The following is a 12,432-nucleotide window of genomic DNA, read 5'->3' as shown; positions in this document are numbered from 1 at the left end:
TAAGACTGACAGAGGTCCCTATAGTCTTGCTTGCCTGTGGGAGAAGGGCAAGAGGAAATGCCAAAGGCAAATCTCTCCCAGACCTGCAGCCTTGTTTCTTTTTGATGCAGTGTGTGTTTCTTTTTTATTCTTCCCTTAAGCAATGAATTGAGCTCCTGCAGCAGAGGAAGGATTGTTGGCTTATAGAGTACACACATAGTGGAAAGGTTACTTTAGAGGGGAAAAAAGAAAGAGAAAATGCTCCTGAAATTGTGCCTGTGCATCTAGAAGCTCTTCCACTCATGAACTCTTCTACTCATAAACAGAGGTGTTAAAAGAGAGCTCCTTTAAGGCACCTTCAGCAGTCCTTCCAGATTATTTTTCTTCCTGTTTTTAGCAGTAACACTTGAGAACTCCACGCCTAGATCATAACCCCATTTTCCTATCAATTGAACGAATATCCCACATGCACCCTGGTAGGAAATCTTACATCTCTTCAGGAGAGCAATTATCAGTCAAAAGAATTGTTTCTAGTTTACAAACATGATCACACAATAAGTTTATTTCTTGGCTGGACGCAGAATAAGATACTATTAACACCTTACTAACGGTCTGTGCTTTGTTTGGTTGGTTTTATTTGAATTAATGAAGGAGGTTCCTCCCTGTCATCTCCAAAAATGCTTGTGAAAATGCAGTGTGAGGATGAAGGGTTGATTTTAATTCCTCAGTATGAATATGCACTGTCCTTCTGGCTCTGTGAAGATATCAAGTTAGAAGAGTCACAGAGAAAGTACACATCTCTGGTAATTACATCTGCGGATGAGAAAGAATGTAATAAAAGCAGGGCATTAATGGACTGCAGTAGTGTTCACGGTCAAAGTACTTGAGCCTTATATCAGCCAGAGGTTGGGAGGGCTAAAGCAATTTCACCAGCTGTGTGATCTTTCTATGACTGGAGTTAACAGGTTTATGGGTGGGAGCTTGCTTCTGAAAACACAGACTCCCTCACAGAGTCTTCATGTATACAAGCGTAAACAAAAGTCTGATGTCCCTCCAAGAACAATTAGTGAAAGCCATTAGTATGAACCCAATGATTCAAACACATCTTCTTTAGGACATACAAAAGGAACAACAAATCCTGAATGAAATCAGTCCTTGAATGTTTCTGAAGGGTGCAGATGAGCTGGGTGGGAGGGAGGGGGTAGTGCTGGTGGTGTGCGCTAGCCAAAAGAGGAAACAATAAAATGAAGTTTTTTAGTTAGTTCTTAACATAACTAAGACTACAACATTTCATCCCAACCCTGATTGATAACTTATGTCTGACTTGGTGTCCATTGAGACAGCCAGACACAGCACTAATTTTAAAATTCCAGCAAGAAATTCAAAGCTGTCCAACCAGTCCTCAAGCAGCAATGAAATACTCATGTGGTCTGGATAACTTTGTGTCCAAGACTGTGTGCATGCACAATCACCAGTATTTCTTGGTATTCAAGTTTTCCAAGATAAATTCAGTCTCTTGCTCTCAAAATTACTTTTTCTTAGAGACTGCACACCCATTGCTTTTTCACATAATAGAGGTAATTTATTTCCCTGTTGCATCACTTTGAAAATGTGGCTGTGTCTGGAATGCTGTTCGGCCAAATGGTTTAGATATCTGGCCAAGAGTAAGTCTGTGAAGTTGGAGCAAGTAAGAGTTCAATTCAGTGCCAGTTCCCCAAATAGCTGTATTGTGAAAGTTCTCCTAGTGTTTTCTCTCTACAGGGCAACACCTTCTCTTCATTGTCCTTGGACCTTTTAATTGTATATAATTTTGCTAGTCCTTTGTGACATGCTAAAGGAATATTGGCATATTTCATCTGTGATTTTGCACCAGGCCACAAAGCAGCCGTTTACTTGAAATCAGTCTGTAGCTACACAAAAGTAAGCAAAGTCTGCAGTCTTTGTACTAAATAGAGCTGTTGCTTGAAATCTCCATCCACAGACACTGTGAAAACTTGACTGGACAAGGCTTTGGGAAACCTGATGTAAATCTGAAATCAGTTTAGAGCAAGAAGGTTGGACCAGATGACCTACTGAGATCCCTTCCAATCTAAACTGTTCTGTGATCTTTCCTGAGCCGGGCATGACAGTGAGTATGATATTAAGTGTATTTAAGAGCAGACTGCCTTGATTCTTTAGAGCTAGGCCAGATGTAGCCAGGCCAACAAAGTATGTCACCTCAGCTCACTCACACAAATATCTGATGAGAGATGGAGTGCTATGGAGTGGGGACACTATCCTCTCTAAGTGCTGACCTTAGCTCTTGGGCAAACAGCAGTCACCTACATTCAGTCAGACAAAAGTGTTTCCTCCCTGTAGATTTCAAGGCTTTCTCACTCCCAGCTCAGGTGCTGAAAGAAATAGTAGTCCCCTGCTTATGATGCACCCTAAGTGTAAACAAGAAAGGCTTGTCCTTGTGAAAGAAGTCTTTTACTGTAGGGCTTGTCTTGCAAAATCAATATTGCTGTCCCACCAAGCTGCTGATAAAACTGAATTTAGGACTGCTGTCAGAAAAGCTATCAACATCAAGACTCCTTCCCTTTTCTAAGAAGCATAGCTATGCTAACAAACTCCAAAGTTGACTTTGATTCCTGTTACTTTTTGGAGAACATTACTGGGAGAGCTCTAACTTGAGGAAATTAGACCAGCCCCCAGAAATTCTACTGCAGTTTCAACAGGAGTCCAGGGCAGTGTAGACACGACTGGTATGATTCACTTCTCCAGATTCATCTTGCCTTAGTGTAGGTGTCTGAAATAGGTCAAATGAATCACAGCCTAAAATTCCTGCTTAGAAGGGAGTCTACTTGCCTTGTTCAAACATACATGTCTCTGTTATGAATGATTCTCACAAGACATTTCCAACACTAGAACCACTATAGGAACAGTACATACATGTTGCTGTATCAATATATCAAGTAATCAATAATGGTTATTGAAACAAGATATAGTAATGATAATGAAACAAGGGATGAATATAACAATTATTGTAATAAGATAATAATGATAATCAAACAAGATACACATATAAGATAATGATTATTAGAACAAGATAATAACGGTAATGAAACAAGATATTTCAATGCATTCAAAAGAATTGCCAATTTTTCTTAACATTTCCCAGGTGGGAATTTCATCATTTCTGGGTTCCAGAATGAAGGCAGGCGTCAGGATTGCCTGCCAAATGGTGTGTATGTCTCTGGTGAGCTCCAGACCTCAGTTGCTTAGAGGTTCCCAAAGTCTTCTTCCTCTTCTAGATCCTAAGGGCTCTCTTCTACCTTTAGACAGAAGCTGTGTTTTTTATATGTAGGAAAAGACAGCTACAAATATGAGAGGAAAGACTATCTGGCATTCTTCTGAATCTGTTAAATAATTTCACTAATATGGCAACAGTGTCTTTTATCTTATCCAAGAAAGGATTCATTTAGTTTCCTCAAGAGAAACAGCAGACAGCTTTTCACAGTGTTCAAAGGTCCCATGCCTCCCATTCATTTCATTCATACATCTGGCCAAATAAATTGAATCACACTGCACTGGTCTCTCATTTAACCTCATTATTCTAGTTTCTTGCATAAAGAACATAGTCTTTGCTAACTTCTTTTTCTTAGAGCCAGGGAATGACAGCCAACACACACATAGAGTGCATCTCTTTTGAAAGCAAGTAACATTTCACTTACTAGCAAGCTTTTACTTCTTGCATAGACAACCAGTAGTTTACAAAAACTGTCTCTATAGCTTTGACTACAGCATAGCGCTGTGCTTGCCCATCACAGAACAAAGTTTTTATGCAGTTGTCTCAGCATTCTGAAACACATCTCTACAGGAACTAGAAAAATCTGGGAATTCTCCTGAGCAGAGTGTATCAGAACAGAATTCTATACCTGAAATGCCATTCTGGATGTTTGGCTTACCCAGCTTTGAAACAATCCAGAGTAAGGTTTCTTAAACATGCATGTGTACCTGTACCTGCACCTGCATAACAGATACATGGAAAGATTCAGATGAGAGAAAATAACACCATAAAATAGGGAAACAAATGATTGTGTCCTAATATTTTACTAACTTCTGTAACAAAAGATTAAGACCTCAGCGATCATCTTGTTTCAGCATTTCCAAGCACCCAACACAAAGTTTCCCTAAGTTTTGCATAATTCACCCTCTGACAAGATCCCTTTAAGGTATTTCAAACTAAAGCAACCGGAAAAATCACAGTATATAGTATATGACTATTCATTTGTTCCTTTATTTTTGCCACACGCTTGAAATTTTCACTATTAAACACCTAGATAAATACCAAGAAATCACTATTCACTGGCCAAATGTGTCCCCATTAAGCAGAGTTTATGCTAATACTGTCTCAGTTAAGTAACAGTTATTCGTTATCCTCCGGCTAAATTGTTTCACTGGCAGATGTCTCATTAAAACAGCTGTTCTGAGCAACCACAACACTGCAAAAGAGGGAATTCTCTATTGTCATTACGGTTGTTGTTATTATTAACAATAAGCATTTACATAAACACTTCAGATGTATGTAACTCACAATTGCTTTCTACATATTCCTTACCCTGGAAGTATGGTGTTTCAGAGACCATTTGTCACAGTGGAAGCAATTGCTAATTGGTGGTAACACAGCACAGCATATGTTTTTTTTGATATTACTGTTATCCTGGAGCAAGTGTTTGACCTTACCTTATGCTATTTTGGAACTTTTCCTCCACAACCTAAAGAAAAGCATAATAAATTTAGAATAGACAGCGGCATGCTCAGTAGCTAGAAGAGGGCCAGGGAGTTTTCTCTTCTTTCCCCTTTTCTTCCCTCACTTTCCTCCCTCCCCTCCCTCCTGTCTTTGGCTTTCACACTCCTCTGTGCATTTATTCCCCACAGAGCCCCATAAACTCCTGTCCCACCAGCACATTGTGCCACAGTACTTTCTCCTTGCTGGAGGAATCTCCATGCTGGGAAGGCTGGAAAACCATGCTCCAAGCCCACTGCTTTCCTGCCTGTCTGCCTGGAGCACTGCTGAGCCTTTCCTGCCCCAAAGGGAGCCCATACAGGTTTTCCTTAAGGGCAATGCTTTCAGAGCCAAGCTAGCCCTTACAACCTTCTCAAGCATTTAACAGCCAAGTTCTAACAAGGCTGTAACAAACACAAATATAATGTTTCAAACACTGAGCCTTGCCAGTAAAAGCAGTTTTCCATAGCAACAGCAGAAAGTGGAAAGGCCACCTCTACCAAATATTATGTCCCTCCTCCAAAGTATGGGGGCACTACAGTTTCTAGAATAAAGTTTTAGCTACTTGTTGGCATTGCAAAATAGCTCCATCTCTTCCCATAGACTCATTTCTGGATCAAGAACTGATTGGAAGGAAGAAGGCAGAGAGTTGTGGTCAATGGGGCAGAATCTAGCTGGAGGTCTGTGACCAGTGGAGTCCCTCAGGGGTCGGTGCTGGGACCAGTGCTGTTTAATATTTTCATCAACGACCTGGATGAGGAAACTGAGTGTACCCTCAGCAAGTTTGCTGATGATACTAAACTGGGAGGAGTGGCTGACACACCAGAGGGCTGTGTTGCCATTCAGCGAGACCTGGGCAGGCTGGAGAGTTGGGCAGGGAGGAACTTGATGAAATTCAACAAGGGCAAGTGTAGAGTCTTGCATCAGGGGAAGAGCAGCCCCATGTACCAGTACAGGCTGGGGGCTGACCTGCTGGACAGTAGTGAAGGGGAAAGGGACCTGGGCATTCTGGTGGATAGGAGGATGACCATGAGCCAGCAATGTGCCCTCGTGGCCAAGAAGGCCAATGGCATCCTAGGGTGCATTAGAAAGGCTGTGGTTAGTAGGTCAAGAGAGGTTCTCCTCCCCCTCTACTCTGCCTTGGTGAGGCTGCATCTGGAGTATTGTGTCCAGTTCTGGGTCCCACAGTTCAAGAAGGACAGGGAATTGCTTGAAAGAGTCCAGCGCAGAGCCACAAAGATGATTAAGGGAGTAGAACATCTCCCTTATGAGGAGAGGCTGAGGGAGCTGGGACTCTTTAGCTTGGAGAAGAGGAGACTGAGGGGTGACCTCATCAATGTTTACAAATATGTAAAGGGTGAGTGCCAGGATGATGGAGCTAGGTTTTTTTCAGTGATGTCCAGTGATAGGACAAGGGGCAATGGGTGTAAACTGGAGCATAGGAGGTTCCATGTGAACATCAGGAAAAATTTCTTTACTGTGAGAGTGACAGAGCACTGGAACAGGTTGCCCAGGGGGGTTGTGGAGTCTCCTACGTTGGAGATATTCAAGACCCGCCTGGACAAGTTCCTTTGTGATGTACTCTAGGTTACCCTGCTCTTGCAGGAGGGTTGGACTAGATGATCTTTTGAGGTCCCTTCCAACCCTTAGGATTCTGTGATTCAGGGATTTTTTCATGCATTTTTGTTAAAACTTAAAAAATGCATGTGCTTATCCTGAGATATAATCCCACATGGGAAACATTTGCACCGTTGAAGCGAGTGAAAGCCGAAAATAAAGACTTAACAAGGGAAGCATCAAGAAACCCTTGAAAGTGGTGTTTCTAATACTGCTTGCAAAATATCAGAAACTGGGTAATAAATAGGAATGTGACCGTGCACTTTCAGCCTCTCTAAAGGGTTAAAGAGTGCTTAAGCAGCTCAGATCCTATGCGACAGGCTAGCAGTCAGGAGCAGGAGAAGGAGGACCACACCAGTTTGCTCCAGATCAGCATCTGTACAGTTGTTCAAGCAGCCATTGTGGGGTACCATTGGGCCAGGAGGATGTGGACCACTGGAGAATTGTGTTTGAGTTATGCCAAAAATACGGAATCAGGTTCACACACATGGGCCAGGCAGAGGAGGAGTGAGATGGCAAAAGGAGCTCTGCTCCACTGCATCTTGAAGTGGAGCAGAGCTGCCCTTCTTTGCATTAATGGATGCCCAGTCTCAAATGTCAGCATGTCTGCTTCATCAGTGAAGAGGCAGAGGAGTGAGCAATTGCATACTATACTTGCAGGCTGTGGGGCGTGATTCAGCTGCAGGTGGCAGAAGAGTTGCCACCTCACCTCTAATGAACTAACACTGTAATGAACACAGCTCCCTTCACAGAGCACTTGTTTCAGCTGTTGAATTAGGCTTGTTAGACAAGCCCTAGAGAGGTTTTTATTTTTTTCTTTTTTTTCTTTTTATAATCTGTGAATGTCAAAAGCTTGTTATTCTTTCACATAGGCACAGATTTGTCCTTTTACACTTTTGTAAAGGCATATTTTGACCGCCTGAAATATTGTATCACAGGTAGTGTCAATGTGAATGCAAGGAACTCTCAGAGGACATCTAATCAAGATCATTAGCAAGGAGACATGTAGAGTGTTAAATACCAGTTTGGGAAAATTTAACTGTGTAATAATAACAGGTAAAATCACCATGCCAGTGTTCTAGTCAGAGCAGGTGGGAGTTTATGTTGTTAAAATTAAGTATGAGTAAATCAGTTCTGCTTTTTTCTCTTTAATGATGTGAATGGGAAACCCTTCAAATCCCGTAATACTTTTTGACATTTCAGATTTTTTCCTAACCTAAGCAGAAATAGGGAGATCAATCTCTTGAAAATGTTCATAGCGAGAATCCTTCCCCATACACAAAAAGTAGTTCAACTGAGAGAGAAATGTTTCACTTTAATAAGTTTTACATATCTTGAACTGATTTTGAGTGCCCTGTCTCTTATGTAGCCCTGGTCTTGTGACTTTATTCCTTCACTGAAAAGTTTTAAATAATCCTTTTAACTTGCATTTTTTGTTTCAAAAACAAAGAAAAAATATTTTCTGATGATTTTTCAGTTCAATATACTTAATAGCAAAAAAAAAAAACCACTCCCAACCAGCCCTCATTACAGCCATGAACAATTTGCACTATTAAAATAGGACAGGGAACCCTGGGTCAGATCCCTTCTCCTTTGTGAGGAGCCGTGAATCTTACCTACATAAGTGGTGAGCTAGATGCAGATGACAAGATCTGAAGAAGCTTTGAAACTAGTAATTCCTCAGGTAGCTTGGAATCTGGGTAAGAGCCAGTGGGGGTTTAGCATGAGGTCTGACGAGTTTTGGTATCAATAAGGTGGTTTTTCAAGCTTTGATGAACCTTGTGTCAGAGTATCTCTAAGAGATAGCATCTTCATCTTTATACACAGATTTACCCCAGAGAATCAGTGCCCATAGCACAATGAACATGCAGGAGTCACTTGTGCATGAGCCTAATTATTTTCCTTTTTCCTGAGTTACTTTACTTTTATCCAGAGGATACTCTGGTTATTTTGCAGAGCTGCAATTCCAGAAACAGGTGAAGAGGCTGGAGAGAAAAGAATATGCGCCATGATGAGCTTGACACAAGGGATGTCCAGCTGTGGTTGTCAGGAGCAGGAGGTGCCCATCCAGATGCCCACTGAGGTTTGTCAAAGGTCTGCCTGCTCAGGTGCCCCCCAGGCACCACGATAGAGGCCTCTAGTGCTACTGGTTCTGTGAGGCGGGGGGAGCAAACCAGAGATAGCAAAGACTAGTTTATGAAGAAATATTTTGCTTAGGACTGGCTTTGGCCAGATGGGAGCTGCACGCTGATGCTACTGCATCATTCCATAGTGCACATCTACTGGGCATTTCCTGTTTCTTCCCAAAACTTATCCCACACAGGGTGATATGTGGTAGTGCAAGATTAGTGCAAGCACCTGATTTACACATGGGCAGAGGCACTGCTGCTTCAGAGCTGCTGTGGTTCAGAGTGGCTGAGGGGCAGGCATTCTCACAGACCTGCCATTGAGGTGGGATTCATCCCACTTAACCTCAGGAAAACATGGGCATCTCAGGTTATGGGACAGACATTCTTCTCCCTTTTCATTTGGCGGACAGAATGTTCCTCTGTTGGAGTCCTCTGGTTCCACTGATTGCAGAAGGAACTGGAGGACATGCTTAAATTAGGTGCCTGATATTTATGTGTCTGTGATATGAATCCTGTGCATAACCACATCAGGAACTCTTAAAGATCCTGTTAAGCATTATTTTTAAGTCTTCTGATGCCTGAAAGTATTTGCACACCCAGTCCCAGATATTTCCTTAAAGAAACAAAAGATGAGTTTAACTTTCATGTTTAGGGTACTCTGAAATGAAGGCAGCATGACTCATGATGAATCATGGATACTCTAGATCTCAAAAGTTTCTTTATCATTTTCACTGTCTGAGAAGCAGAGGGTTTCATAGAAGGCTTCAGGAGCTGTCATGTGTTATGCAAAAGCACAGATGAAGGGCATAGTCCAGCACAGAAATATATACATACTCACTCGTTACTGCAGAGCAGCTCTGCAAATAGCCTGATTTGTGGCTACTTTTTTGAATTATTTTCAGGAAAAAAGAATCTTCCACAGTGTTACAGTAAATAATTCAGGAGAGTATTTATCTAAAACTCTTTGTCCCTTGGCCCCATAATTACTTGCTCTTTAAACAGTTTACGTGGTTTTGTATACATGTGACTGTGTCTCAATCACCTGTGACAATATAATACAGGTAATTTTCTTTGGCTGTATTACTCTATCATTACTTTGGCTCTCTCCTTAATATGTCACAGTAATGAACATGTAACAATGACTGGTAAGTTTTCCCCTGCTCTCCCACTAGTTATTTAAAGTGAAGGGAGGGGGGAAGAGACTAATTGATATGTTCATTTCAGATTTGTAATGAGAAAGAGAAAGGAAAAAATATTAAAATGGCTGTATATATCTTAAGTCAATATAGCTTCAATCAGCTATTATGTCTGGCAATGTGACTCTATGTGGCTATTTCATTGTAAGTACATAAAAACCAGCAAAGAAAATGAAGTGCAAAAAAAACCCAGACAAGCAGCAGGAGGAAAGCGTTTCATCTTATACACAACTAAATGGGAAAAGAGACAAGCAGGCAACAGATGACAGATGAATGGGCCTATGATGGACTGCATTTTTGTGTCAAAGCAGTGCCAACTGTCTAACAGTCATTCAGATGGTAGGAGAGGCACCACACAGCATGATTTCTAGTTCAGCTGGCACTTAGGGGTTTAATTATGAACATGGTAAATATACTGCTAGGACAATATCCTGGCTTCAGATACAGGCACCCAAAGCCAAGGCTTTTTTCTAGCTCTGCCTCTCCTACTGTTCTTAGTTTTCACTTTGAACTGATACAAAACTGTACTGCGAATTCCCAGGGATGAGGGAAGCTGTCACAAATCCTGTATCACCCTTTCCCGTACCTGCCACACGGAGAACATGAATTCTCCTGTTTGTTCCTTGCAGGGGTTCTGTGCAATGACACGAGTCCTGCTCTCTGACACAAAATGGTTTGAAAAGACAAATAAGGCTGGCTCAAGGTTAGCTTTTACTTTGGCAGGTGGATATAAACTATACAGTCCAATTGTTTCCTGTTCTTCTCTGGCCATCCTTTAGTTTTATCTCAGATGCCTTCCTTAAAACTGAAATAATACCAAGAGTGTCAGAGCCTAATCATGAGAATCACAAATTTCTGACTGGTCAGCTCTCAACCTGGAAGGAAAAGCAAGCCTTTTGTAAAGCACAGCAAGAAATAATTGCTTATTTATGAATACCTACTATTACAGTTTAACTAGTACTGTATGATCAGGAATAAATGGCTTTGTTAACTATACTAGAGCATTCCTGTCATTGGTTTGTAGAAGCCCACTGAATGGCAGGTTGAGCAGTCACTTCCTATTATTGCTGATTTCTTTCACACTACCTCCGACTCTGCTTTTGCTGGTGTAAAACCAATAGTAAGTTCATTGAATTCAACCAAGCTGAACAAGTTAAATCTAGTGTTGAACTAGAATACCTGCAGCTGACCCAACCTCACAGGGGGTCTGGCAGCCAGAAGGGCTCCTTAGGAGACTTCAACTACATTGCTTTCTACAGAGCAATGTTCAGGCCAAGAAGAAAGGGCTTGGTGCAATGTTTGGAAACATTCTTCTTTGTCTGTTTTGAGGCTAAGAAGAGCTTTTCTCCTTGCTGGTTATAATCACTGTGAGGCTTTGACCAATGGAAATACTTAACCTGCTTTTACATCCAACGTGCTGCTTGAAAGAAACAGGTACCTTTCTGATACAGTTCTAGTCTTTGTACAAGTAGCCTTAGAGTGGAGATGAAAGGGCTGGTTCTGCAGGAGCAGAAAGATGTCATGTCTTTTTCAGGCTGAGTTTTCTTTTGGCTTTTCTTTTTGACCTTTTAGACATTAGGAAAGCGATGTAGCCTGCAAATTAGACTGTTCACAGTGTGTATATACTGACAACATATGCATACCCATCAGCCCCTGGATTTTGGTTTTGTGGGAAAGTTGAATGAAGGGACAGTAGAGAGGGACTTGAGTGCTCTTTGGGACTCTGTAAATCTTCCACCCTTTGCAAAATAACTTTCAGTATTTGAGACCTCACTGGTTTGTTGGATTTAGGGCTTCTTAACAAAGGTGGCAGATCATTTTTCTATACTGATTTATTGAGACCATGTTGCTGTTGTGTCCTGACTGATCCTGACAAGAATGGACAGGGACTGTCTTTCAGTAGCTCCTTTCCTTTTTTGCTAATAAGCACCAAAGAAAGGTTCAGAAAGTTGATCATTTGTGTCAATGACCTTCAGGGGTATTCCCCAGCTGTCCAGGCTTGTCCCTCTTGCCGTCTGCATATGTGATCAGAGAGAACGTAAGATAGCAGATGTGCTGGCTGTAAAAGTACTTCTGTTTCTCCTTCCAAAGACTAGCTTTCCAGAAATGAGGATTTTCCTAGGAATTTATAAAAAATAAAGTAAATAAAAAATAAAATAAAAAAAAGTCACTTATTCCCCTTGGCAATATTTTCCTTTCCATTTCAGTAATCAAAATTACAAAATTATCTCCCCCAGCTCACTGATTTCTTCTTGCCAGCCTTTTAGTTTGCTGGAGTTTGATTGACCTATGAAATATAAAACTCAAAGAAAGCATTCACTTTCTGCCCACACTGTCTCATTAAACTAAACCAACCCAAACTGTGATTTTCCCAGTACAAAAATATGTGGAAAAGTGGAAAATTTTCATCTGGTCCTACAAGAGCCTGCAGCACATGGGGAGAGATTAAAGGGGCAGGAAGGATAGCTGTGCCTGATACATGGCCAGGTACAGCCACCTCCTTATACGTATCCAACTAAATCTGGCCCTGTTCTTGGAATAGGTATTCACCCTCTTCTGACCTTGTGGCTGTCCTGCCAAGCTGTTTCTGTGTGGGGTAGGGCATGGCTTCCTTATGCTAACTTCATTGTGGTTATGAGAGGAAATGGAAGATCCCTTCTGTACTTGCGCAGTTTTCTCATAGCTTTTAGGAACAATTTGATAAGTTGTTTCTGATTTACAAAGTCCTTCCACTGTGGGCTGT

Source organism: Pezoporus occidentalis, unplaced genomic scaffold (genome assembly GCF_034315485.1).
Source record: "Pezoporus occidentalis ecotype Australia unplaced genomic scaffold, CSIRO_AGI_Poc_V1 ctg78, whole genome shotgun sequence".
NCBI classification, from domain to species: domain Eukaryota; kingdom Metazoa; phylum Chordata; class Aves; order Psittaciformes; family Psittacidae; genus Pezoporus; species Pezoporus occidentalis.
Note: the sequence above shows the minus strand (reverse complement) of the source record.